Below are 27,813 nucleotides of genomic sequence, written 5' to 3' on the forward strand. Positions count from 1 at the left end.
TCTGTGAGCCCTTTCTGGCTCTCTGGTTTTATCTGGTTAACTTTTTGAGTCCTTTTTAATGCACGTTACTGGCTTTATTTTCTTTCTACCCACTCATGTCTGTCTTTCTGCCTAACAGTTTGGCTGTGCGTATCTTTCATGTGCTGCTGGGAGTGAGGGCCACACAGAAACTGAGTAAATGGAATGCTGGAATAACCTGTTTGGGCTGTCATTGTTTTATACATACAAGAGGGGCAGTGGAGTCATGTCTATCCCATGTCTAGTAGGTATTCAAAAAATAACAGCTGAAAGTAACACTGAGGTGGTAGTTGTTATTATTACACCATGAGAGGCTTCAGATTTCTGATGCATAGAGCATGGGGCCTCTGTGAGGCCATTGCTAAGATCCCTTTTAGTTGTGACAAACACTGATTGTAGGGTTCTCTGTGAAATGTATCTGAGACATCTGGATAAGGGACCATGCAAGGACCATAAATGTGGTAAGGACCATAAGAATTCTAATTTTGCAGATGAAAAAGAGGCTCTGGTCTAACTACTCTGGGTTATTCTAATGACTAGAATATAGAGACTGACGTTTAACCTGAAATTGTTTTGTCTCCCTCCCCACAAAAAAGGAGACTGGTAGGCCTGAAACTTTGTAAACAATCTTCTTTTCCCCCTCCCTTGATTTCCTATTTAGCCTCATTTTAAATGAAGTTGGATGATATTTCTCCCATGCTCTGTCATTAGGAGGATCCATTCTCCGATACTCAGTATCTAGATTAAAAGAGTAAGAGATTAACATTTGCTGAGTGCATACTGTATGCCAGATATTGTCCAAGGGACTTTTCATTTAATTAAAGTAGCATTGCACTTATTTCTCACAAAGCCTGGGATTGTTATGTGCCTCATTTTACAAATGAGAAAACAAGTCTTCAGAGAGATTAAATGAATTGCCTAAGATCTTTCAGCTAATAAAAGGCAGAGCCAAGGATTGGAACACAGTTGTCTGCCTCCAAAGCCCTTTTTCATTATACCATGCTCCATAAAAATTTGGTTTGGCCAATTTAATGGTTCATTTCATTCTAAAACAATAACCAGATTTCACAGGGGTGTCTTTTTGAGAATGTAAGTGCCTGAGAGTTTTTCAGATCTCTGTTTTCTCACTTAAGCTTCCTCTCTTTGCCCTGACCTAAGAGAACCAGAAGGCAAGTGTGATGCATGGGGCTGCATGCAGAAATGAAGGACACCCACAGAAAGCTTTTATTCTCAAGTCAAGCAAGGCCACAGAAGGCAGAGGATAGAACACACCTGAAGTGGGGTTCAGTGAATAGAGAAGTTCAAGAATGAACCTGCTATCCAAAAAATATCCAAGTGTATAACTGCTTTTTGCCTCAAATGTTTGTGAGAATTCTTTTATAACAGGTGAATGCCCAGAGAAACAGCCTTTGCCCTTGCTGCACAGGCAGCAGTCCGCTATGTATTCAGGCAGAGATAACAGTAACTAGCCACTCAGTCTTGTGCACACACTTAGAGCAGGCTTCCAGAACCAGGTGGGCTGGCTGATTGTGCTGCCAGGGGGCTGGGAAGACCAGAGCTGTATCCCCTCGCAATGAAAAGTGAAAAGAGGGATGGTGAGGCCGACGTCCTAGGAAGGAAGGGTGGTCCTGTTTGGAGGGTGGTCTGCATACAAAGGGACAGAGGGGTTCCTTGATGGTCTTTCCTCACTGGCAAATGCAGAGCAAGGTGAGCCTATCTCTTAACAGTTGGATTTCCAGTAACAAGAATTGGATTGGCAAGGAGAACTGATTACAGGCCACAGTGATCACCATTCCTTAAATATTTTCTGAGTTGTCTATTTACAAGTCTGTTTTTAAAAGATGGTACCTCATACCAGAAAGAATGTAGGTTTGGGGACATTAGTTATCTGAATCCCTACCCCCCGATATTTGTCCTTGGTTAAATTACTTACCCTTGATGAGTGGCATCTGTAAAGTGGAAATATCACCTACCTCAGAGGGGGGTTGTACATTAAAAAATATATATTGAAAGTGCCTAGAACAGAGTTAGGGTTATGGATGTCATTCAACAGATAGTTGCCTCTACTGCTGTCATTGTTGTAAATGGTTGTATTGCTTTTATTACTTATATTGAAGATTTAACCCCTGTTCTAGGCCCTGGGATAGATGCATAGAAGATTAGACACCTGTTGCTGCTCTTGAGAAGTGCATTCTACTAGAAGAGACACATACCTGCAGAAGTATCTTCAACTCCAGAGGGAGCTGGCTCCAGCCGGCTCATTTACATATGGTACCCTGGGTGTTCTGAACACCTAGGTAGAGACTGGAGGGGGTTGGAGAGAGGGGCGTGGCTGCTCTTGGAGTCTGCAGAAAGAGACTCGGTTGGAAGAATTCTGAGAGAGGAGCCCGTAGCCACAGGGTGTGAGGGAGATAGTGGTCTCTGCAGAGCAGTGGGACTTGAGGGACTAGAGGAAATCTCTGGGCAAGAGTTTGTGGAACTGCCACAAGCAGGGAGCACAAACCCATGCTCTCCCAGCTCCACAATGTAAGTATTGCAGAGTTTACTGGGGACACAGCCTATAAGCAAAGAAGAGTCAGAGCACACCATTATGGCCCAGGCCCAGGCTGCCCAAGGACAAATCTGCGGTCTGACAGAGTCAGGCTGTTTTCTCCCGCAAAGAGGATGGCACACCAGAGCCCCCACAGTGAGGACTCAGCAGTCAAAAGATAGGATAGAGTTATTTCAGGTGACATTTAGATGAAGCCGTGTTTTGATAAGCTTGGAGTAAATCACGGCTGTGTGTTAAGGGTCAACATTAGGTCTTGACTTTGACATGGACCCAGAGTCTTGTTTCTTCAGAAACAATAAATGAGTATAGTTTTGATATGGTACCATATATTGTTCTGATATGGTTCCATATCAGAAGATAAAGATGGATATTAGGAGCAACAAAACAGTTTCTGCCACAGTAGCAAAGCTCAGATTTAAAGATGCATCGCTCTGACCCCCAAATCAGTGCTCTTGTGAAAATTAATAAAGGGAAATGTCACTGACATGGTGTCCAGAGGCCAGCAGGACAATCTCTCACACCCACCCCTCCTTGTCAGTTGCAGACTCAACCAGAAAAGGTGGACATTGCAAGACCATAATACTTTGGCCACTACTTTACTACTCCAGCAGGAGAATGGAAGATTTCCTCCTCCCCCAGGAACAGCCCAGCCAGTTGGAGACTATCAATAGTCAGCCAATGAGAAGTCACTACTGTTCAACTCTCAGTTTATTCCAGTGGACTTTTTGTTTGTAACAGTGCTTCCATCTCAGCCCTTTCCTCCATAAAAGAGCTGTTTTTCTCCTTTGTTCTCTGGAATTTGACTGTTTTTGCAGTAGCTTGCTTGTCCCAAATTGCAATTCTCTGCTATGCCCTAATAAACCTATTTTGTTGGTAAAATAACTAATATTTTATGACCGATATTTTATTTTTAAGGTTAACACTCTCAACCTTGGCCATTCATTTCATCCCATCCATAGACCTAGAAATGTTTTCATTCCTGTAATGGCTTTATGGTATACATGCATCTAAAGTCACATGCATGAATGTTCCTCCACATGAAAAGACCCAAAACCCAAGTGGTTCACTTAGGCTTGTTGGATTTTCTAGTAACACAGTCTTCCTACTTGTTCCTTGGTTTTGTCACTAGTTTAAGGGGAAACTTGGAAGAAAAATTTAAATAGGGAAACTTCTCACTTTTATGTTTATAGTGTTTATGTTTATCAGTGTTCAGAAGTCAAGATGTATAAAAACAGACATATTTTTATTTCTGGTGGCCTGGAAGCCAGTTCCAGCTTAGCTACTGAATCGCCACAGGACATTAAGCAAAGTCCTTTCCCCCATGACATCTCATTTTTGCTCAATAACACAGGAAGCCTGAATTAAATGACTTCTGAGGGTTCTTCCATCCTTTGGGTTTCCTTTGAAATCTCAAGTCTGAGAGTGAGCTCCTACAACATTCATCACTCCTTCTAAAATTTTCTTCCCTGATGGTTAAAAATCCTGTTTAGTTCATCAAAATGTAGAAGATCCCACTTTTGTGGGAGTAGGTTGCTTTTTCCAAGTCAACACAGAGTCTCAGTGTTGGAAAATTCTGGCAGAAATCCTATAGGATGTAGAGGTGGCAGCTGTATTTTTTTTGTATCATTAATGCACAATTACATGAGCAACATTATGCCTACTAGACTCCCCCTATTAATAAGTCCCCAGCACATACCCCATTATAGTCACTGTCCATCAGCATAGTAAGATGCTATAGAATCACTATTTGTCTTCTCTGTACTATACTGCCTTTCCTGTACCCATCCCCTACATTATGTGTACTAATTGTAATACCCCCTTTTTCCCCTTATCCCTCCCTTCCCATCCCTCACCCCCCAATTCCTTTCCCTTTGGTAACTGTTAGTCCATTCTTGGGTTCTGTGATTCTGCTGCTGTTTTGTTCCTTCAGTTTTTTCTTTGCTCTTACACTCCACAGATGAGGGAAATCATTTGATATTTGTCTTTCTCTGCCTGGCTTATTTCACTGAGCATAATACCCTCTAGCTCCATCCATGTTGTTGCAAATGCTAGGATTTGTTTTCTTCTTATGGCTGAATAATACTCCATTGTGTATATGTACCACATCTACTTTATCCATTCATCTACTGATGGACACTAAGGTTGCTTCCATTTCTTGGCTATTGTAAATAGTGCTGCGATAAACAAAGGGGTGCATATGTCTTTTTCAAACTGGGCTGCTGCATTCTTAGGGTAAATTCCTAGAAGTGGAATTCCTGGGTCAAATGGTATTTCTATTTTCCTTTTTTGGAGGAACCTCCATACTGCTTTCCACAATGGTTGAACTAATTTACATTCCCACCAGCAGTGTAGGAGGGTTCCCCTTTCTCCACAACCTCTCTAACACTTGTTGTTTGTCTTTTGGTTGGTGGTGATCCTTACTGGTGTGAGGTGATATCTCATTGTAGTTTTAATTTGCATTTCTCTGATGACTAGCGGTGTGGAGCATCTTTTCCTGTGCCTGTTGGCCATCTGAATTTCGCCTTTGGAGAAGTGTCTGTTCAGATCCTCTGCCCATTTTTTAATTGGATTATTTGCTTTTTGTTTGTTGAGGTGCATGAGCTCCTTATATAATTTGGATGTCAACCCCTTATCAGATATGTCACTTTGAATATATTCTCTCATACTGTAGGATGTCTTTTTGTTCTACTGATGGTGTCCTTTGCTGTACAAAAGCTTTTTGGTTTGATATAGTCCCACTTGTTCATTTTTGCTTTTGTTTCCCTTGCCCAGGGAGATATGTTCATGAAGAAGTTGTTCTTGTTTATGTCCAAGAGATTTTTGCCTATGTTTTTTCTAAGAGTTTTATGGTTTCATGATTTACATTCAAGTCTTTGATCCATTTTGAGTTTACTTTTGTGTATGGGGTTAGACAATAATCTAGTTTCATTCTCTTACATGTAGCTGTCCAGTATTTTCCCATTATATATCCAAGACTCCTTTATCATATATTAATTGACCATATATGCTTGAGTTAATATCTGGACTCTTTATTCTGTTCCACTGGTCTGTGCGTCTGTTCTTGTGCCAGTATCAAGTTGTCTTCATTATTGTGGCTTTGTAGTAGAGCTGGAAGTTGGGAAGCAAGATCCCGCCTGCTTTATTCTTCCTTCTGAGGACTGCTTTGGCTATTCAGGGTCTTTTGTGGTTCCATATGAATTTTATAACTATTTGTTCCAGTTCATTGAAGAATGCTGTTGGTATCTTGATAGGCATTGCATTGGATCTGTAGATTGCTTTAGGCACAATGGCCATTTTGGCAATATTAATTCTTCCTACCCAAGAGCATGGGATGTATTTCCATTTATTGGTGTCCTTTTTAATTTCTCTTAAGAGTGTCTTGTAGTTTTCAGGGTATAGGTCTCTCACTTCCTTGGTTAAGTTTATTCCTAGGTATTTTATTCTTTTTGATGCAGTTGTGAATGGAATTGTTTTCCTGATTTCTCTTTCTGATAGTTCATCATGAGTGTATAGGAATGCAACAGATTTCTGTGTATTCATTTTGTATCCTGCAACTTTGCTGAATTCAGATATTAGTTCTAGTAGTTTTGGAGAAGAATTTTTAGGGTTTGGTATGTACAAAATCATCTTATCTGCAAATAGTGACAGTTTGACCTCTTCCTTACCAATCTGGATGCCTTTTTTTTTTCAATCTGGATGCCTTTTATTTCTTTGTGTTGTCTGATTGCCATGGCCAGGACTTCCAGTACTATGTTGAATAAAAGTGGGAAGAGTGGGCATCCTTGTCTTGTTCCCAATCTTAAAGGAAAAGCTTTCAGTTTCTCAGTCTTAAGTATAATGTTGGCTGTGGGTTTATCATATATGGCCTTTATTATGTTGAGGTATTTACACTCTGCACCCATTTTGTTGAGAGTTTTTATCATGAACGGATGTTGAATTTTGTTGAATGCTTCTTCAGCATTTATGGAGATGATCGTGTGCTTTTTGTCCTTCTTTTTGTTGATGTGGTGGATGATGTTGATGGGTTTTCGAATGTTGTACCATCCTTGCATCCCTGAGATGAATCCCACTTGATCATGGCATATGATTCTCTTGATGTATTTTTGAATTGGGTTTGCTAATATTTTCTTGAGTATTTTTGCATCTATGCTCATCAGGGATATTGGTCTGTAGTTTTCTTTTTTTGTGGGGTCTTTGCCTGGTTTTGGTATTAGAGTGATGCTGGCTTAATAGAATGAGTTTGGGAGTATTCCCTCCTCTTCTATTTTTTGGAAAACTTTGAGGAAAATGGGTATTATATCTTCTCTAAATGTCTGATAAAATTCAGTGGTGAATCCATCTGGTCTGGGGGTTTTGTTCTGGGGTAATTTTTGATTACCGATTCAATTTCGTTGCTCGTAATTATTCTTTTTAGATTTTCTGTTTCTTCCTTGGTCAGTCTTGGAAGGTTGTATTTTTCTAGAAAGTAGTCCATTTCTTCTAGGTTACCCAGTTTGTTAGCATATAGATTTTCATAGTATTCTCTAATAATTCCTTGTATTTCTGTGGTGTCCATAGTGATTTTTCCTTTCTCATTTCTGATTCTGTTGATGTGTGTAGATTCTCTTTTTCTCTTAATAAGTCTGGCTAGGGGGTTATCTATTTTGTTTATTTTCTCAAAGAACCAGCTCTTGGTTTCATTGATTTTTTTCTATTGTTTTATTCTTTTCAATTTTATTTATTTCTTCTCTGATCTTTATTAGGTCCCTCCTTCTGCTGACTTTGGGTCTCATTTATTGTTCCTTTTCCAGTTTCTGTAATTGTGACTTTACACAATTCATTTGGGATTGTTCTTCCTTCTTTAAATAGGCCTGGATTGCTGTATACTTCCCTCTTAAAACTGCCTTCACTGCATCCCACAGAAGTTGGGGCATTGTGCTGTTGTTTTCATTTGTCTCCATATATGGCTTGACCTGTGTTTTAATTTGGTCACTGATCCATTGATTATTTAGGAGCATGTTGTTAAGCCTCCATGTGTTTTTGAACCTTTTTGTTTTCTTTGTACAATTTATTTCCAGTTTTATGCATTTGAGATGTGAGAAGTTGATTGGTAGAATTTCAATCTTTTTCAATTTACTGAGGTTCTCTCTGTTTGTGGCCTAGTATGTGGCCTATTCTGGGAAATGTTCCATGTGCACTTGAGAAGAATGTGTATCCTGCTGCTTTTGGGTGTAGAGTTCTGTAGATGTCTGTGAGATCCATCTGTTCTAGTGTGTTTTTCAGTGCCTCTGTGTCCTTACTTATTTTCTGTCTGGTTGATCTATCCTTGGCATGAGTGGTGTGTTGAAGTCTCCTAAAATGAATGCATTGCATTCTATTTCCCCCTTTAATTATGTTAGTTATGTATTTGTTTCACATATGTAGGTGCTCTTGTGTTGCATGCATAGATATTTATAATGGTTTTATCCTCTTGTTGGACTGACCCCTTTATCATTATGTAATGTCCTTCTTTATCTCTTGTTACTTTCTTTGTTTTGAAGTCTATTTTGTCTGATACTAGTACTGCAACTCCTGCTTTTTTCTCCCTATTGTTTGCATGAAATATCTTTCTCCATCCCTTCACTTTTAGTCTGTGTATGTCTTTGGTTTTGAGGTAGGTCTCTTGTAGGCAGCATATTACTCTGTGTCCATTCTATTATTCTGTGTCTTTTGATTGGTGCATTCAGTCCATTAATATTTAGGGTGATTATTGATAGATATGTACTTATTGCCATTGCAGGCTTTGGATTTTTGGTTACCAAACATTCAAGGGTAGCTTCTTTACTATATAACCATCTAAGTTAACTTACTTATTATGCTATTATAAACACAGTCTGATGATTCTTTATTTCTCTCCCTTCTTTTTCTTCCTCCTCCACTCTTTATACATTAGGTGTTTTATTCTGTACTCTTTTGTATTTCCATTGACACATTTTTTGGATAGCTGATTTTATTTTGCATTTAGTTAGTATTTGGTTGGTCTACTTTCTTTGATGTAGTTTTATTTTCTCTGGTGATATCTGTTTAGCCTTAGGAGCACTTCCATCTATAGCAGTCCCTTTAAAATACACTGTAGAGATGGCTTGTGGGAGATAAATTCCCTCAACTTTTGCTTATCTGGGAATTGTTTAATATTTCCTTCAGTCACTGGTACAGTATTCTTGGTTCAAGGCCCTTCTGTTTCATTGCATTAAATATATCATGCCATTCTCTTCTGGCCTGTAAGGTTTCTGTTGAGAAATCTGATGACAGCTTGCTGGGTTTTCCTTTGTATGTGATATTTTTTCTCTCTCTGGCTGCCTTTAATACTCTGTTCTTGTCTTTGTTCTTTGCCATTTTAATTATTATATGTCTTGGTGTTGTCCTCCTTGGGTCCCTTGTTTTGAGAGGTCTGTGGACTCCCATGGTCTGAGAGACTATTTCCTTCCCCTGCTTGGGAAATTTTCAGGAATTATTTCTTCAAAGACACTTTCTGTCCCTTTTTCTCTCTGTTCTTTTTCTGGCACCCCTATTATGCAAATATTATTCCATTTGGATTGGTCACACAGTTCTCTTAATATTCTTTCATTCCTAGAGATCCTTTTATCTCTCTCTGCGTCTGATTCTCTGTATTCCTATTCTTTGATTTCTATTCCATTAACAGTCTCTTCCACCTCATCCAGTCTGCTCTTAAATCTTTCCATTGTTTGTTTCATTTCTGTTATCTCCCTCCAGAATTCATCCCTTAGCTCTTGCTTATTTCTCTGTAGCTCTGTCAGCATGCTTATGACTTTTATTTTGAATTCTTTCTCAGGAAGATTGGTGTTTTTGGTCTCCCCAGGCCATCTCTCAGGGATTCGAAAGATTTTGGACTGAACAAGGTTCTTTTGCCTTTTCATGCTGATGGACGTGATCACTGGTGAGTGGCGCATGTGTCAGCTGGGAGAACAAAGGCCCTTCCTGCTTGCTGGTCACCTTGGCCATCTCCACTGCCTGTGTTGGTCAACCACACCCCTTGCACAGCCTCTGGGTTAATCCCCTGAGCTGCTTTGGGCAGGGTGGCCCTCAGGATGGCCTAGGGCATTGGTGGTGGTTGCAGGTGATCAGCACATGTTCTCCACAAGAACAGAGACCCTATGTGCTTTCTGGACTCTGTGCTGGCTTCCTCTGCCTGTGCTGGTCAGCCACACACAGGGGTCAGCCTCTGGGTTAATTCTCTGAGCTGCCTTGGGCAGGGCAGCCCTCGGGATGACCTAGGGCACTGGCAGGGGTTGCAGGTGAGCAGTGCATGTTCACCTCAAGAATAAAGCCATTTGTGCCTTCTGGACTCTGCACCAATCTCCACTGTCTGTGTTGGTTGACTGCAGGCTTGGGGCAGCCTCAGTCTGGCCAGGTTAGCCATACGCTGTGAAGAGCTTCTGGGTGGTTGCTGTGGGCAGGGCCACTCCCGGGTTGCTCCACAGCAATGGTGGATCAGTCAGTTCCCTTGCAGTGCAAGTCTGGGGGAATGAATGGCAGGCTGTTTATTGCCGTGAGGGGCTTCAGTCCTGCATTGCCACCAGGGGGTTAGGGCACCTGAAGTTCTGGTTATTTAGCAGTCCCATGCTTCCACTCCCTCCCCACTCTGATTCTTTTCCTTCCACCAGTGAGCTGAGGTGGGGTGAGTGCTCGGGTCCCTCCAGGTCACTGCTTTGTATCTGACCCTTTTCGCGAGATGCTGAGTTCTCGCAGACGTAACTGTAGCCTGGCTGGTATACTGTATCTTCTGGTCACTCTTTTAGGAATAGTTGTATTCTCTGTATTTTCAAAGTACATATGGTTTTGGGACGAGATTTCTGCCACCCTACTCACGTTGTCATCTTGAGAATATCCAGCAGCTGTTTTTTTTTTTTTAATTGTGATCTCTGGTAATCCCTGGATGCCACTTTTTGAAACTTATTGCATAAGGTTATATCCCCTTTGTTTGGTTGCTACTGTGAAATTTTGACTGTTTTTCCCCTATATTTTGTTGATTTTATTATATTTCAGATGAAGGCAATTCTGGAACCCACTTCAGATGGTCATCTTTTTTTTTTTGAAATATCATTGATATACAATCTTATGTTGGTTTCAAATATACAACACAGTGGTTCAACACTTACCCATATTATTAAATCCTCACCCCCACTAGTGCAGTTACTATCTGTCAATATAAGGAGATGTTACAGAATCATTGACTGTATTCTCCATGCTGTACTACCATACCTGTGACCAACTTATATTATGATTGAGAATTTTGTGCCCCTTTTCCTCCCTCCCCTTCCCCACCCACCCACACCACTCCCTTCCCCATGGTAACCACCAGTCACTTCTCAGTGTCTATGAGTCTACCACCATTTTATTTATTTTGTTTTGTTTTGCTTTCATATTCCATAAATAAGTGAAATCATACGTATTTGTCTTTCTCTGCCTGGCTTATTTCACTGAGCATAATAGCCTCTAGGTCTATCAATGATATTTCAAAAATACCTATGTTGTTGCAAATGGCAGGATTTCTTTTTTATGGATAAATAATATTCCATTGTGCATATGTACCATATCTTCTTTATCCATTCATCTATTGATGGACACAGGTTGCTTCCATAACTTGGCTACTGCAATAGTGGGGCAATAAACAGAGGTGTGCACATACCTTTTTGAATCAGGGATTTTGTTTTCTTTGGGTAAATTCTTAGAAGTGGAATTACTGGGTTGTATGTTATTTCTGTTTTTAGTTTGAGTAACCTCCATACTGCTTTCCATGGTGGCTGCATCAATTTACATACTCACCAACAGTGTAGGAAAGTTCCCATTTCTCCACAGCCTCACCAACACTTGTTATTTCTTGTCTTTTGGATAGTGGCCATCCTAAGTGGTACGAGGTGATATATCATTGTGATTTTGATTTGCATTTCCCTGATGATTAGTGATGAGGAATCATTGCTAGTGATGCCTGTTGGCCATCTGTATTTCTTTTTTGGAGAAATGTCCAGGTCTTCCACCAATTTTTTTAATTGGGCTATTTGGTTTTTTTATGTTGATGTGTATAAGTTCTTTATATATTTTGGGTGTTAACCCTTTATCAGATAAATCATTTGCAAATATATTCTCCCATACTGTAGGTTGCCTTTTTGTTCTGCTGATGGTGTCCTTTGCTGTACAGAAGCTTTTTAGTTTGATGTAATCCCTCGGGTTCATTTTTTATTTTGTTTCCTTTGCCCATAGAGATGTGTCCAGGAAAAAATTGCTCATGCTTATGTTTAAGAGATTTTTGCCTATGTTTACTTATAAGAGTTTTATGGTTTCATGTCTTACATTTAGGTCTTTAATCCAATTCAAATTTACTTTTGTGTATGGAATTAGACAGTAATCCAGATTCATTCTCTTCCATATAACTGTCCAGTTTTCCCACACCAATTATTGAAGAGGCTGTCTTTTTCCCATTGTACATTCATAGCTGCTTTATCATATATTAATCGACCAATATAAACATGGGTTTGTATCTGGATTCTCTATTCTGTTCCATTGATCTATGGGTCTGTCTTATGCCTGTGCCATACTGTTTTGAATACTGTAGATTTGTAATATACCTTAAAGTCAGGACACTTAATGCCCACAGCTCTGTGCTTCTTTCTCAGGATTGCTTTGGCTATTTGGTATCTTTTGTGGTTCCATATGAGTTTTAGAATTATTTGCTCTAGTTTATTGAAAAATACCATTGCCATTTTGATAGGGATTGAATTGAATCTGTAAATTGCTTTGGGCAGGATGTTCATTTTAACAATACTAATTCTTCCTATCCATGAGCATGGGATAGATTTCCATTTATTGGTGTCTTCTTTAATTTCTCTCATGAGTGTCTTATAGTTTTCAGAGCACAGGTCTTTCACTTCCTTGGTTAGGTTTATTCCTAGATATTTTATTCTTTTTGATGCAATTGTAAATGGAATTGTTTTCCTGATTTTTCTTTCTGCTAGTTCATTGTTAGTATATAGGAACACAACAGATTTCTGTGTATTAATTTTGAAACCTGCAACTTCGAATCCAGTTACTAGTTTGAATAGTTTTTTGGTGGAGTCTTAGGGTTTTCTATGTATAATATCATGTTCTTTGCAAATTGTGACAGTTTAACTTCTTCCTTACCAATTGAGATCCTTGTATCTCTTTGTAGTGTCTGATTGCTGTGGCTAGGATCTCCAGGACTGTGTTGAATAAAAGTGGTGAGAGTGGGCATTGTGTCTTGCTCTTCAGTTGACCATCTTTATCTGGAACTCATCTCTTGTGAAAATATTAAAGAGCACAATGCAAAGGCAAGAGTTTTGTGTAATGTCTTATCAAACCTGACCATCTATAGGTAGTAACAGTTGACAGTTTATTCTATATCAGGCACTGGATTTACACTTTACATTCATTATCTCATTTAGCCCTCATCCCAATTCCTTGAGGTCAATGTTATTTTGTATCTGGGGAAACTGAGACTTAGATCCAAAGTTACACATGAAGTTACACAAATGCTACAGCCTGTGTTCCAGCAGTGCCTGCCCACTGCTTGTCCCTGCCCACTGCTATGGAACAAGCAGAGGGGTCTTCCAGAGTTGTACTGGAGATCAGTGAAGATTTGGCGTGGTCTGAATGATGCTCAGCTCTGGATTCCACTCTACTTTCTCACACTAAATGTGTCCTCTGTGGGCCAGCATCCCATTGGGAAGTGAAACAAGTAGTTTTGTGAATAGATGAATTTTGAGCCAGTCTTTCAATTGTATTTGTATTTGAAATAGAATTGAATTTACACTCTGATGTTTTAGTTAATTCTAAATAAAACAGAGGTTGTAAATTAAACTTGGGTATGGTTTTCCGTGGTCCCAGGATTCCTGGAAATGTGTTGGATTTGGTACATTCATTTCTCCAAGAAAGAGTTTCCCTTGGTTCACCAAATATTTGGTCAAGTAAATGACTCAAAGTGTTACTAATTTCTGCCATGAAATATCTAAATGTTCTTGTTCAAAATTACAAATAGTTCCCTTAGGTTTGTTTGTTTCTTACTATCTTTATTCTAACTTTATTCATTTAAAAGCAGCCTTCAGTTTGGGGCTCTGAATCTTGGTGCACACTGTTTGGTACTAGATTGGTCCTCTAGGCGGCAGCAAAACCTCAATATAAACATTCCCTCTGCTCTGAAGTCTCTTGCTACATTTTTAATACCAAGGATGAAACCCAGACCCCGATCTTCTTTCAGTTCTTTTATTGGTTTACCTCAGCATGAGCTAAATATACTAAGGTGCTTTTTTTGTGATGGTCCCAGGTTTTGACTGATGCATTGATTTCAGTAAGGGCTCAGGTAGGACAGATTTTCAAATCTGAAGTACAGCGTTTCCCCTAATAAACAAGACCTGACTGTATCTTTAACATTTGTGTATTCTCAGTCCCTGGAGCAGAGTTGCTTGAACAAACGATGAGTGGATTACCACAAGAGATACTCAATGCTTGGGAAAAGGCCGTGTAAGTGGCAATCCTAGTGTGCCAGCCAAGGTTCTTGATTGCAAGAAACAGAGACCAACTCAGGCTAATTTAAACAGAAAAGGAGCTTACAAGGAAATATGGGAGTAGATCTCAGAAACATGAGGAGGGGCTCAAAATTTGTACTGTCCCTCACTTTGCATCCCCAAGACTTCTGGGTGGATGGGTCCTTTGATGGAGCCCAAGTCACATTCCAGAGCCCTGACCGTCAGAGGGTGAAGGCAGGGAGGCTCACCCTAGTGCACTTCCCTGGGAGAGCCTGGCCCTCATCCCACAGCACCACACAGGGTGCACCAGTGTCCTCCTGCCTGCTGGGCAAGCTTCGCCAGAGTCTGTCAGGGGCCTCTGCCAGCCTCTGCCCCATCACAGTATTTTTATTGCCACTCATTTTTTCTCCTTGACTTTTTGAAGCACGTAGACACTCTTGTTGTCACTTTTAATGGGAATGTTTGTAATGTTTCTCCATGGAGTGTTATGCTTACAAAGTCTTCTGGTAACTGTAATATCTATCTGGTTTAGGAATTTTCCTTGCATTCCCAACTAAGAGTTTCCAAAAACAGAAATTGGTATTGTATTTTATCAAATGATTTATGGGCAAAAAAATTTTCCTCCTTTAATGTTTTCTTTTTTTTGGTATCATTAATGTACAATCACATGAGCAACATTGTGGTTACTAGACTCCCCCCGTTATCAAGTTCCCCCCATACCCCATCACACTCACTGTCCATCAGCATAGTAAGATGATACAGAGTCACTACTTGTCTTCTCTGGCTATACTGCCTTCCCTGTGCTCCCCCCCTACATTATGTGTGCTAATCTCATTTAATATATTTTTGCATAGAATGACACTAATGGCTTTTCTGATGTTGATCCAGTTTTGCTCTTGTAAGATGAATTCATCCAACAATTTATTCATTTGACAAAGAACTTACTGTGTGCTTACTGTGTAAAAGCAGTATTTTCAGCCCTGGGGATGAACAGAACAGCAATGAGCAAAACAGAAATGAAGTGCCTACCTGCAAAGAGTATATATTCTAGCTGGAGGGAGACAGACATTTGTTTTTAATGTAAAATTAAACTGTGTCAGAGAGTGTTAAATGGTGTGAAGAAACATAAAACTTGGAAAGAAATAGGAAGAGGTGGGGTGTGTGTGTATGTGTGAGAAAGAGAGAGATTGAGAGAGAGAGAGAGACAGCTTGTAAACATGGTGGGCAAAAAGTAACATTTTAGAAAAGATCTGAAGGAAGTGAAGGACAGAGTCATGCGACTGTCTGGAAAAGCATTCCAAGCAGAGGGAACAGCATTTTAAAGGTTCTGAAACAGGAACAAAGTCTTCATTGTTCAAGGAACAGAAAGGCAATTGTATGACTGGATTATAGTGAGCAAGGGGAAAGACATTAGAGGTGATAATAGGCAGGCAGACCATGTAAGCCACTGGAAAGACTCTAATTTTTAATTGGAATAAGAATAATATGGGCTTTTGAGTAGAGCAGTGACATGATCTGATTTATGCTGTGAAAGGATCCTCTGACTACTCTGTAAAAACTGTGCTGATGTGGAGCAAGAATGGAATTAAGACCAGTGAGGAGGTGGCTGCAGTGATCCAGGTGAGATAGGAAGATGGCTTGGAAGAGGTGGTAAGAGGACAAATGAGAAGAGTTCCTCTGATTCAGAATAGAGTTACAAATTGGGCCAAAAAGATTTGCAGAAATATTGGGTATGGTGTGTAAAAGAGAAGAGTCAGTGATGACTTCAAAGATGTTTGCCTGTAGGATAGATTTGGCATCAAGATGTGAAAGACTCAGGAAGAGCAAGTTTGAGAAAAGTAGGGGTTTGCTTTTGAGCATATTGCATTTGAGATGCTAATGATAGTAGTTGGATATGTGAGTGTGGAGTTCAAAGAACTCCCAGCAAGAGATAACAATGTGGGAGTCACCAGCACACAAATGGCATTTAAAGCTATGAAATAGGGAGTGAATGCAGCCAGATAGGGAGGCTGTGTGAGGACTGCATTCTGGGGCACTCCAGGGTCAAGCGGGCAGGAAGCTAAAGAAGAACCAGCAAAGACTTGAGGGAGGAGAGCAGCAAGTAGCAGAAACACCAGCAGTATCTCTAAGAGGAAGGGTTCTGCTGGGTCAGACAGACGCCACTGCAAGGTTAGGTACAATTAAGAACTGAAAATTGGGCATTGGGTGTGTAGAGGTTTTGGTGACCTTGACAAGAGTAGTTTCATGGAGTGACTAGGAGAATAGTCTGACTGGAGGGGGCTCAGGAGAGAATGAGAGGAGAGACATGGAGTCAGCACATATAGACAATTCTTTGGAGCAATTTTTCTGGGATTGGAAATAAATAAATGGGATGGAGGGAGGGGTGAGATTAAGAGAATATGTATCAGATGGGAGAAACACCTAGACTTTTACATGCTTTTGAGAATGACGCAGGGGAAGGCGAGGAAGAAGCACTGGAGAGTTGACTTTGAGACTTAGGCTGGTGGGTGGGTGCGCAGGGGAACGCAGGGGAGGACTGGCTCTGGCCTGAAGCCAGGACTGGTCATCCCTCCTGATGGGAGGGGACTTGTGTTTGCACACAGATGCAGGGAGATGGGTAGCGTGATTGTGCAGGATCGTGGAGTTTCACTCTCACATGCTTCTAGTTCTTCAGCAGCTGACTGTGAGGATGGGGAAGGAAGTGTTGGAGGTTTGAGGAAAGAGGAGAAAGAAATAGCTGTCCTGGAAAGACAGAGAGACAGAGAGGAAAGAGAGAGAGAAAAAAACACTGGATTTCTAGGAGGTGCTAAGGGCTGTGTGACCACAAATTTACCAGTGAGAGCAGTCGGCAGAGTTGAGTGTTTTTCTCCAGGCATGCTCTGCTGAACAGGTGCAGGCTGGAGCTTGCCAACATTTGTTCTTCTTATTGGTCTTTTTACAGAGCCAATATTTTGTTTGATTGACCAGGTCAAATGTTGTTTTTTCCCCTCCCTTTTACTTCTGTCTTTACCTTTAATAATTATTTCCTTCCACTTATATTCTTCTGGCTTCTGGACCTGAAAATTTGATTCCTTTATTTTTAGAGTTTTTTTCCCTTTGTTTTCAAATATATTCACATAAGGTGGTACATTTTCCTCTGAGTCATCCTTTGTCAACTTCCTACAGGGTTTGATAGACAACTTTAATGTTGAAATTTATTTATAGAGAGTTTGTTATTTTGTTGTTTATTTATCCTCTATCCTCCCTGACTTCAGTAATTTATAAGATCATGTTGTCTTTAATTTCTAATTTTATTGCATTGGGGTCAGTTGTTGATTTCGGGAATTTTTTGGGATTTTTCTTTGTGGCCTAATATTTATAAATAGAATATTTCCCAAAGTAGAAATCATATGGATATTGCTATTTAAATATAGCACTGTACACTTATCCCTGAAACATAACAAAGAAATAGAAAAGGAACAAACTTTAAAGATATAACCAGACTCAAAGATAGCAAAAGTATCTCCACAGCCTAGAGGTGGGGCAGAGACACAAAGTGGGGGGCTGGCTTGAGGCTGCTGGACTGCTGGAACCCCAGGTCTGGAGTCAGGTAGGGAAAGCTAGGAGTTGGGCTCCATGGGAATGGGAACTAAAACTGCCCCACAGGAGACAGGACTGCAGGGCCAGAGGTGGGATTCCTGGCTCCCGAAAACCCGGCAAGAAAAGCTGCTGCTGATACCTGCCTAGGGTTTCAGTTTATACAAAGTGGCCCATTCAGGATGGTGAGAGACGTGAGTGCTAAGCTAACCAGCCTCTGGTTTAATGACCAGACCTGCAATACCTTTAACATGCCCAAGGGCAGGGGTCCTGAGTTACCCCATCTAATACCCGTCTGGATTGGGGGCGTGGGTGTGGTCCTGGAGGGCCAGGGCAGGGAACTGTAACACTGCAGCACAGAGAGGGAACAAGGTGGTCCAGCTGAAACAGAAACTGCAAACTTGACAATCAAAAGGTAAGCACGCCACAGGTAAACAGGGCCATGCCTCATGTTTTCCCAGAGATAACCCCAGAATTGTATTGCTATCACCCTCTTTCACTTTCATTGTATTCTGGTTTGGATGATCGATGATATAGCCACCTAACACAGGCAAAATTGAAACAACAGAACAGTTGGGAAAAAGAACTGAAAATGGATCTGGCTTAGGTGTGGTAAAATAGATTTGGAATTTCCCACTCTTCTTTTCATAAATTACCCAAGCGTAGTGAGGAATGTGAAACACAAACATAAGCACTATCTTTAATAAAACTAGGAGACAGGTGAAATTTCAGACCATAAAATAAGTGAAAGGCTGATAAGCACTTTGAATCAAACAGGAGAAAGCCGGATCCCTCTGGAAGACCCAGCCAAGTGTGCTACCAAGGTGAGGACAGACCTTAATGTATAGAGCCTCTCTTAACAACAAGGGGAATAGGATGCTTATGCACCGTAGAATTAGGCTGAAATAATGTATTAGAACAAATACTTAAATATTTAAGAAAAAGGATCAGGTAAAAAGAAGAGTTGAAGCCATAGGGCCAATCCATTGCATCCTGGGAAATGTCAGCCCAGAAGGTTAATTCCAAAGTGCCTAGCTGCAGAGTTTATGGATTTCATAAATGAAGAAATAAATCACTTGTAAGGAAAAAGAAATCAAGCTGGTTTTAGACTTCATTACAGCAACATTCAAAGCTAGAAGACAATGAAACAATATTACACCCTCAAGAAATAATGTGTTACCCGAGAATTTTGTGCTCAAACTGGTTTCAGGATAGAGGCAACAAACATTTTTGGACATGAAAAACTCAGAGAATATCATTTCTGTAAGTACTTCTTGAAGAAACAACTAAAGTGGGATCTTCACAAGATGAGATCACAGTGTGATCTACTGCAAAATGAGTCAGGGAAAGACACTGGTAAAATAACAAGGAGGAATTCTGGATCTGTTTTACTGTAGGACTAGTATGAAAATGAATGTGGGATTACAGTTATAGAGCAGAATGTATGATTTTACCTTCAGTGTAGATATGGTATCACTTTCACAAATTGGGCTGAAAAGGGGAAGAGGCCTTAAAGGGTGCTTAAGCACATAGATTTCTTCATCTTTTATAGCCAGGGATTGAGTTATCTCATTTAAAGCTGATTAAAAAAATCAAGTAAAGAGGTATATATAAGCAATTTAATGTAAAAAAAAAAGCAAACACTAAACCAAGATAAAATCATTTGACATTGGTGCACAGAAGAAGGGGTAAAGAAAAAAAGTACTCTGTTATTGGTCAGAAGTAGAAGACAGCAGAAATAGTCTGAAGAAATAGTGGACTGACAGTATTATATGAAGTATGGTTATAAAGGCGACTTCTGGAATAGAAATACAAACGTTTCAAATGAGCAGGAGAAATATACCTAAAACATGGCAGAGTCAACACAAAGCAAATAATACAAAAGCACAGAAGGACTAAAAGGGCTATGAAAATATAGCATAAAATAATATAAGGGTCACATGAATAGGGCTAAAACTCCTTTATTCCCAGAGCAAAGACACTCAGATGAAATCAAAAAGCAAAACTTGTTTTAGTCAAGGGATTTATCTAAAACAAAGGTTTCAGAAGAGATGAAAATGAAAGGGTGAAGACCAGCTAAGGCAAACAAATCCAACAGGCTTGTCATGATAGCAGGCAAGGTTAAATCCAGGGCAAAGGTCAAACACATTAAATGGCACAAGGAAGGTCATTTATAATGAAAAGGGGACAATTCACAAGAATATAAAAGGGATATTTGTGCACCAGTAATATAGCATCATCATTTATAAAGTAGAATTCAAGAGAAATAAGAAGAAATAAAAACACAATAGTAGTGAAGAGATTTTAACTTCTTTCAGATTACATCTAAGGACATGGAAGACCTACATAACATAATTGATATGTTTTATCTCACTGATACATATCAAAATCTGAAAGCAGAAAACAGAGAATACGCATTCCCCTCAAGTGCCCATAAAGAGTTCACAAAAACGGACCCTATTTTAGGGCAATAAGAAAAACTCAGATTTTTCATAAATGCAAAGTAGTACAATGTTGATCTCTGATCATAGAGGAATAAATCCAAACATTAATAACAAAATCAGAAAGGAGAGACCCTAAGACCTAGAAGTTTAAGACTCATACACTCCGTCTTCAAACTCAAAAATTCTACAGGAAAGATAAATCATAGCCAAAATTTTAGAATATCTACATAACAATAATGGAGGGGCGGAGCCAACATGGAGCATGAGTAGGACTGTGGGAATCTCCTCCCAAAAACATATATACTTTTGAAAATACAACAAACACAACTAGCCCTAAAAGAGAGACCAGAAGACGCAGGACAGTGGCCAGACTGCAGCTACACCAGCGAGAACCCAGCGACTGGTGAAAGGGGTAAGATACAAGCCCCGGCCCGGCGGGACCCGAGCACCCCTCCCCCCCAGCTCCCGGCGGGAGAAGAATAGGCAGAGCGGGAGGGAGACAGAGCCCAGGACTGCTGAACACCCAGCCCCAGCCACCCCCACCAGAGCACAGACACAGTGCGTGGGCAGGGGGCCCTGGATACCGGGGGAAAAGGGCAACAAGACCTCGGGGCAGGTGCTGAAGCTGATGCCCCTGTGACAAAGAAAACCAAGTGCTTTTTGAAAGTCTTAAAGGGACAGGGACTTAACAGCTTGACGGAAACAACACAGGTCATAGTTTAGCAGCTGGAAATTACAGTGAAAACCGGGCGCACTAACCCCCTGGGCAACAGCTCTGAGACCCCTCATGGAGGTAAACAGCCAAACAGCCCCCCCATCCGTCACCCCTCCGGGCACTGCGAAAGCAGAAAAGCAGCCTGAGACAAACTCTGCCCACAGAAAGGGAAATTCCTCCCTTCCAGCCAGGCAAGACACAAACACACAGTCTACACGCAATTACCCAACACAAGCCACTAGCAGTCGCAGTTGTCCCAGTAAAGAAAGGCCAGTAGTAAGTGAAAATTTTAGCCCTCCCAGCTGACAGTCAATAGCACCTGTCAACATGAAAAGGCAAAAAAATATGATCCAGACAAGACTAACCCAGACAGCTTCGGCATCTGCTACATCTTCCCCTGAGAAGGAACCTGGGGAGATAGATTTAACCAGTCTTCCTGAAAAAGAATTCAAAACAAAAGTCATGACCATGCTAATGGACTTGCAGAGAAACATGCAAGAACTAAGGAGGGAGAATACAGAAATAAAACAAGCTCTGGAAGGACTTCAAAACAGAATGGATGAGATGCAAGAGACCATTAATGGACTAGAAAACAGAGAAGAGGAACACAGAGAAGCTGATGCAGAGAGAGATAAAAGGATCTCCAGGAATGAAAGAATTTTAAGAGAACTGAGTGAACAATCGAAATGGAACAATATCTGCATTATAGGGGTACCAGAAGAAGAAGAAGAGAGATAAAGGGATAGAAAGTGTCTTTGAAGAAATAATTGCTGAAAACTTCCCCAAACTAGGGGAGGAAATGGCCTCTCAGACCACACAGGTACACAGAACTCCCATGACAAGGGATCCAAGGAGGGCAACACCAAGACACATAATAATTAAAATGGCAAAGATCAAAGACAAGGACAAAGTATTAAAGGCAGCCAGAGAGAAAAAAAAGGTCACCTACATAGGAAAACCCATCAGGCTATCATCAGACTTCTCAACAGAAACCCTACAGGCCAGAAGAGAATGGCATGATACACTTAATGCAATGAAACAGAAGGGCCTTTAACCAAGAATACTGTATCCAGCACGATCATCATTTAAATATGAAGGAGGGATTAAACAATTCCCAGACAAGTAAAAGTTGAGGGAATTTGCCTCCCACAAACCACCTCTACAGGGCATCTTACAGGGACTGCTCTAGATGGGAGCACTCCTAAAAAGAGCACACAACAAAACACCCAACATATGAAGAAGGGAGGAGGAGGAATAAGAAGGGAGAGAAATAAAGAATCATCAGACCGTGATTATAATAGCTCAACAAGCTAGTTAAGTTAGACAGTAAGATAGTAAAGAAGCTAACCCTAAACCTTTGGTAACCACAAACTTAAAGCCTGCAATGGCAATAAATTCATACCTTTCAATAATCACCCTAAATGTAAATGGACTGAATGCACTAATCAAAAGACACAGAGTAATAGAATGGATAAAAAAGCAAGATCCATCCACATGCTGCTTACAAGAGACTCACCTCAAACCCAAAGACATGCACAGACTTAAAGTCAAGGAATGGAAAAAGATATTTCAAGCAAACAACAGAGAGAAGAAAGCAGGTGTTGCAATTCTGGTATCAGACAAAACAGACTTCAAAATAAAGAAAGTAACAAAAGAGAAAGAAGGACATTACATAATGATAAAGGGCTCAGTCCATCAAGAGGACATAACCATTATAAATATATATATGCACCCAATACAGGAGCACCAACATACCTGAAACAAATATTAACAGAACTAAAGGAGGAAATAGAATGCAATGCATTCATTCTAGGAGACTTCAACACACCACTCACCCCAAAGGACAGATCCACCAGACAGAAAATAAGTAAGGACACAGAGGCACTGAACAAAACACTAGAACAGTTGGACCTAATAGACATCTACAGAACTCTACATCCAAAAGCAACAGGATATACATTCTTCTCAACTGCACATGGAACAGTCTCCAGAATAGACCACATACTAGGACACAAAAAGAGCCTCAGTAAATTCCAAAAGATTGAAATCCTACCAACCAACTTTTCAGACCACAAAGGCATTAAATTAGAAATAAACTGTTCAAAGGAAGCAAAAAGGATCACAAACACATGGAGGTTAAACAACACGCTCCTAAATAATCAATGGATCAATGACCAAATCAAAATGGAGATCCAGCAATATATGGAAACAAATGACAACAACAACATTAAGCCCCAACTTCTGTGGGACACAGCAAAAGCAGTCTTAAGAGGAAAGTATATAGCAAACCAAGCATATTTAAAAAAGGAAGAAGAATCCCAAATGAATGGTCTAATGTCACAATTATCGAAATTGGAAAAAGAAGAACAAATGAGGCCCAAGGTCAGCAGAAGGAGGGACATAATAAATATCAGAGAAGAAATAAATAAAATTGAGAAGAATAAAACAATAGCAAAAATCAATGAAACCAAGAGCTGGTTCTTCGAGAAAATAAACAAAATAGATAAGCCTCTAGCCAGACTTATTAAGAGGAAAAGAGAGTCAACACAAATCAACAGTATCAGAAATGAGAAAGGAAAAATCACGACGGACCCCACAGAAATACAAAGAATTATTAGAGACTGCTATGAAAACCTATATGCTAACAAGCTGGGAAACCTAGGAGAAATGGACAACTTCCTAGAAAAATACAACCTTCCAAGACTGACCCAAAAAGAAACAGAAAATCTAAACAGGCCAATTACCAGCAACGAAATTGAAGCGGTAATCAAAAAACTACCAAAGAACAAAACCCCCGGAGCAGATGGATTTACCTCAGAATTTTATCAGACATACAGGGAAGACATAATACCCATTCTCCTTAAAGTTTTCCAAAAAATAGAAGAGGAGGGGATACTCCCAAACTCATTCTATGAAGCTAACATCACCCTAATGCTAAAACCAGGCAAAGACACCACCAAAAAAGAAAACTACAGACCAATATCCCTGATGAATGTAGACGCAAAAACACTCAACAAAATTTTAGCAAACCGAATTCAAAAATACATCAAAAGGATCATACACCATGACCAAGTGGGATTCATCCCAGGGATGCAAGGATGGCACAACATTCGAAAGTAAATCAACGTCATCCACCACATCAAAAAAAAGAAAGACAAAAACCACATGATCATCTCCATAGATGCTGAAAAAGCATTTGACAAAGTTCAACATCCATTCATGATAAAAACTCTCAGCAAAATGGGAATAGAGGGCAAGTACCTCAACATAATAAAGGCCATCTATGAAAAACCCACAGCCAACATTATATTGAACAGCGAGAAGCTGAAAGCATTTCCTCTGAGATCGGGAACTAGACAGGGATGCCCACTCTCTCCACTGTTATTTAACATAGTACTGGAGGTCATAGCCACGGCAATCAGACAAAACAAAAAATACAAGGAATCCAGATTGGTAAAGAAGAAGTTAAACTGTCACTATTTGCAGATGACATGATACTGTACATAAAAAACCCTAAAGACTCCACCCCAGAACTACTAGAACTGACATCGGAATACAGCAAAGTTGCAGGATACAAAATCAACACACAGAAATCTGTGGCTTTCCTATACACTAACAATGAACCAACAGAAAGAAAAATCAGGAAAACAACTCCATTCACAATTGCATCAAAAAAAATAAAATACCTAGGAATAAACCCAACCAAAGACGTGAAAGACTTATACTCTGAAAACTACAAGTCACTCTTAAAAGAAATTAAAGGGGACACTAACAAATGGAAACGCATCCCATGCTCATGGCTAGGAAGAATTAACATCGTAAAAATGGCCATCCTGCCCAAAGCAATATACAGATTTGATGCAATCCCTATGAAACTACCAGCAACATTCTTCAATGACCTGGAACAAATAATTCAAAAATTCATATGGAACCACCAAAGACCCCGAATAGCCAAAGCAATCCTGGGAAAGAAGAATAAAGTAGGGGGGATCTCACTCCCCAACTTCAAGCTCTATTATAAAGCCATAGTAATCAAGACAATTTGGTACTGGCACAAGAACAGAGCCACAGACCAATGGAACAGACTAGACAATCCAGACATTAACCCAGATATATATGGTCAATTAATATTTGATAAAGGAGCCATGGACATACAATGGCGAAATGACAGTCTCTTCAACAGATGGTGCTGGCAAAACTGGACAGCTACATGTAGGAGAATGAAACTGGACCATCGTCTAACCCCATATACAAAAGTAAACTCAAAATGGATCAAAGACCTGAATGTAAGTCACGAAACCATTAAACTCTTGGAAGAAAACATAGGCAAAAATCTCTTAGACATAAACATGAGTGACCTCTTCTTGAACATATCTCCACGGGCAAGGAAAATAACAGCAAAAATGAACAAGTGGGACTATATTAAGCTGAAAAACTTCTGCACAGCAAAAGACACCATCAATAGAACAAAAAGGAACCCTACAGTATAGGAGAATATATTTGAAAATGACACATCCGATAAAGGCTTGACGTGTAGAATATACAAAGAGCTCACACGCCTCAACAAACAAAAAACAAATAACCCAATTAAAAAATGGGCAGAGGAACTGAACAGACAGTTCTCCAAAAAAGAAATACAGATGGCCAACAGACACATGAAAAGATGCTCCACATCGCTAATTATCAGAGAAATGCAAATTAAAACTACAATAAGGTATCACCTCACACCAGTAAGGATGGCTGCCATCCAAAAGACAAACAACAACAAATGCTGGCGAGGCTGTGGAGAAAGGGGAACCCTCCTACACTGCTGGTGGGAATGTAAGTTAGTTCAACCATTGTGGAAAGCAGTATGGAGGTACATCAAAATGCTCAAAACAGACATACCATTTGACCCAGGAATTGAACTCCTAGGAATTTACCCTAAGAATGCAGCAATCAAGTAAGAGAAAGACCAATGTACCCCTATGTTTATCACAGCACTATTTACAATAGCCAAGAATTGAAGCAACCTAAATGTCCATCTATAGATGAATGGATAAAGAAGATGTGGTACATATACACAATGGAATACTACTCAGCCATAAGAAAAGGGTAAATCCTACCATTTGCAGCAACATGGATGGAGCTGGAGGGTATTATGCTCAGTGAAACAAGCCAAGCGGAGAAAGAGAAATTCCAAATGATTTCACTCATCTGTGGAGTATAAGAACAAAGGAAAAACTGAAGGAACAAAACAGCAGCAGAATCACAGAACTCAAGAATGGACTAACAGGTACCAAAGGGAAAGGGACTGGGGAGGATGGGTGGGTAGGGAGGGATAAGGGGGGGGGAGAAAAAGGGGCGTATTAAAATTAGCATGCATGGGGGGTGGGAGAAAGGGGAGGGCTGAACAACACAGAGAAGACAAGTAGTGATTCTACAACATTTTGCTACACTGATGGACAGTGACTGTAAAGGAGTATATAGGGGGGACCTGGTATAGGGGAGAGCCTAGTGAACAAAGTATTCGTCATGTAAGTGTAGATTAATGATTAAAAAAAAAAAAGCAGTTCCTGTGTGGTGACCTCCAATGAGTTCTACACAATGATATAAAGGGCATATAAAAGTGTAGGCAAAGGGTCTGTTTGTGTTTATACAGAGGATCAAAGCCTAATTTGGCTACCCCGAAAATGAACTAAGATACGATATGAAAAAGAACTTCCAACATCAGCACTCTCGGGAAGACTCATGACAGAAGATGATCAGCGAAAAAAAACCCCAACAAAGATCCACGCACTGCCACAGGTGTAGATGCACTCATCCCACCAGTTCCTGGACTTGCCATGGGAAGGATGAAGGAGATATCTAAGCTGGCCTGTGAATACAGTAAAACAACAAATTTGACTGGATCTATACTGTTGGAACTCAACCAAGAATTAGGAGAAGTGCAAATAGTAGCACTCCAAAATCTTACAACCACAGACTATTTACTGTTAAAAGAACATATGGTATGTGAACAGTCCCCAGGAATGGGTTGTTTTAATTTATCTGAACTCTCTCAGACTGTTCAAGTTCAGTTGGACAATATCCACCATATCATAGATAAGTTTTCACAAATGCCTAAGGTGCCTAACTGGTTTTCTTGGTTTCACTGGAGATGGCTGGTAATTACAGGTATGCTTTGGTTATGTAACTATACTCCTATTATGTTTATGTGTGTGCACAATTTAATTAGTAGTTTAAAACCTATACATGCTGAAGTTACTCTACAAGAAGATATGTCAAAGAAATAATCAATCTTCCCAGGTTTTCTTCTGCCTACTACTTCTATAGCTTTTCTTCTTCCTACCTAATTACAACCCTTAAGTAGAATTCCTGCCACATGTCGACTTTACCGAGTATCATAATTCTTCCAAGTGGTAAAGACACCTCAAGACAAATGCTGGGCATAGAACCCACAGGGCATAAATATGCAAAGAAGTAAAAAGCTAACCTTTTCAAACAATAAGGCTTCTCTCTCACTTACCAACTTAACATTTCCCTGTATGGCCCCGCAAGATGACTGGTTAGCCAGAGACGGGTAAGATTCCTCAAGGGAGGAACAACCTAAGACAGGCACAGTCGCAGGGGGCCATCAGGTGAGAAAATGGGGATCAGCAGAGGTGAGGCTTAGAACCTCCCCCCTCATGTTCTGAGAGAAATCTTCTGCATACATGGATGTTTTATTGCCCTTGTCTAGCTCGGATTAACACATAGTCTACAGGCACACACCTGATCATCTACATTTGCTCTCTTACAACACTAAACTATGTTTTCTACCTTTATCTCGTATCTACCCACCACTTCAGTATTTTATTAAAAATAATAATAATATATAGAGAAATGTGGTATCCACATATAAATCAAGTATAAAAATCAAATGAGTATTCATATTTGAACTGACTGTTTATAGTTCATAATGCATGAGCAAAACCAAAAGTTTCTGTGATGACTGCCCTTGTACTGTTC

Source organism: Manis pentadactyla, chromosome 4, assembly GCF_030020395.1.
Source record: "Manis pentadactyla isolate mManPen7 chromosome 4, mManPen7.hap1, whole genome shotgun sequence".
Classification (NCBI taxonomy): Eukaryota; Metazoa; Chordata; class Mammalia; order Pholidota; family Manidae; genus Manis; species Manis pentadactyla.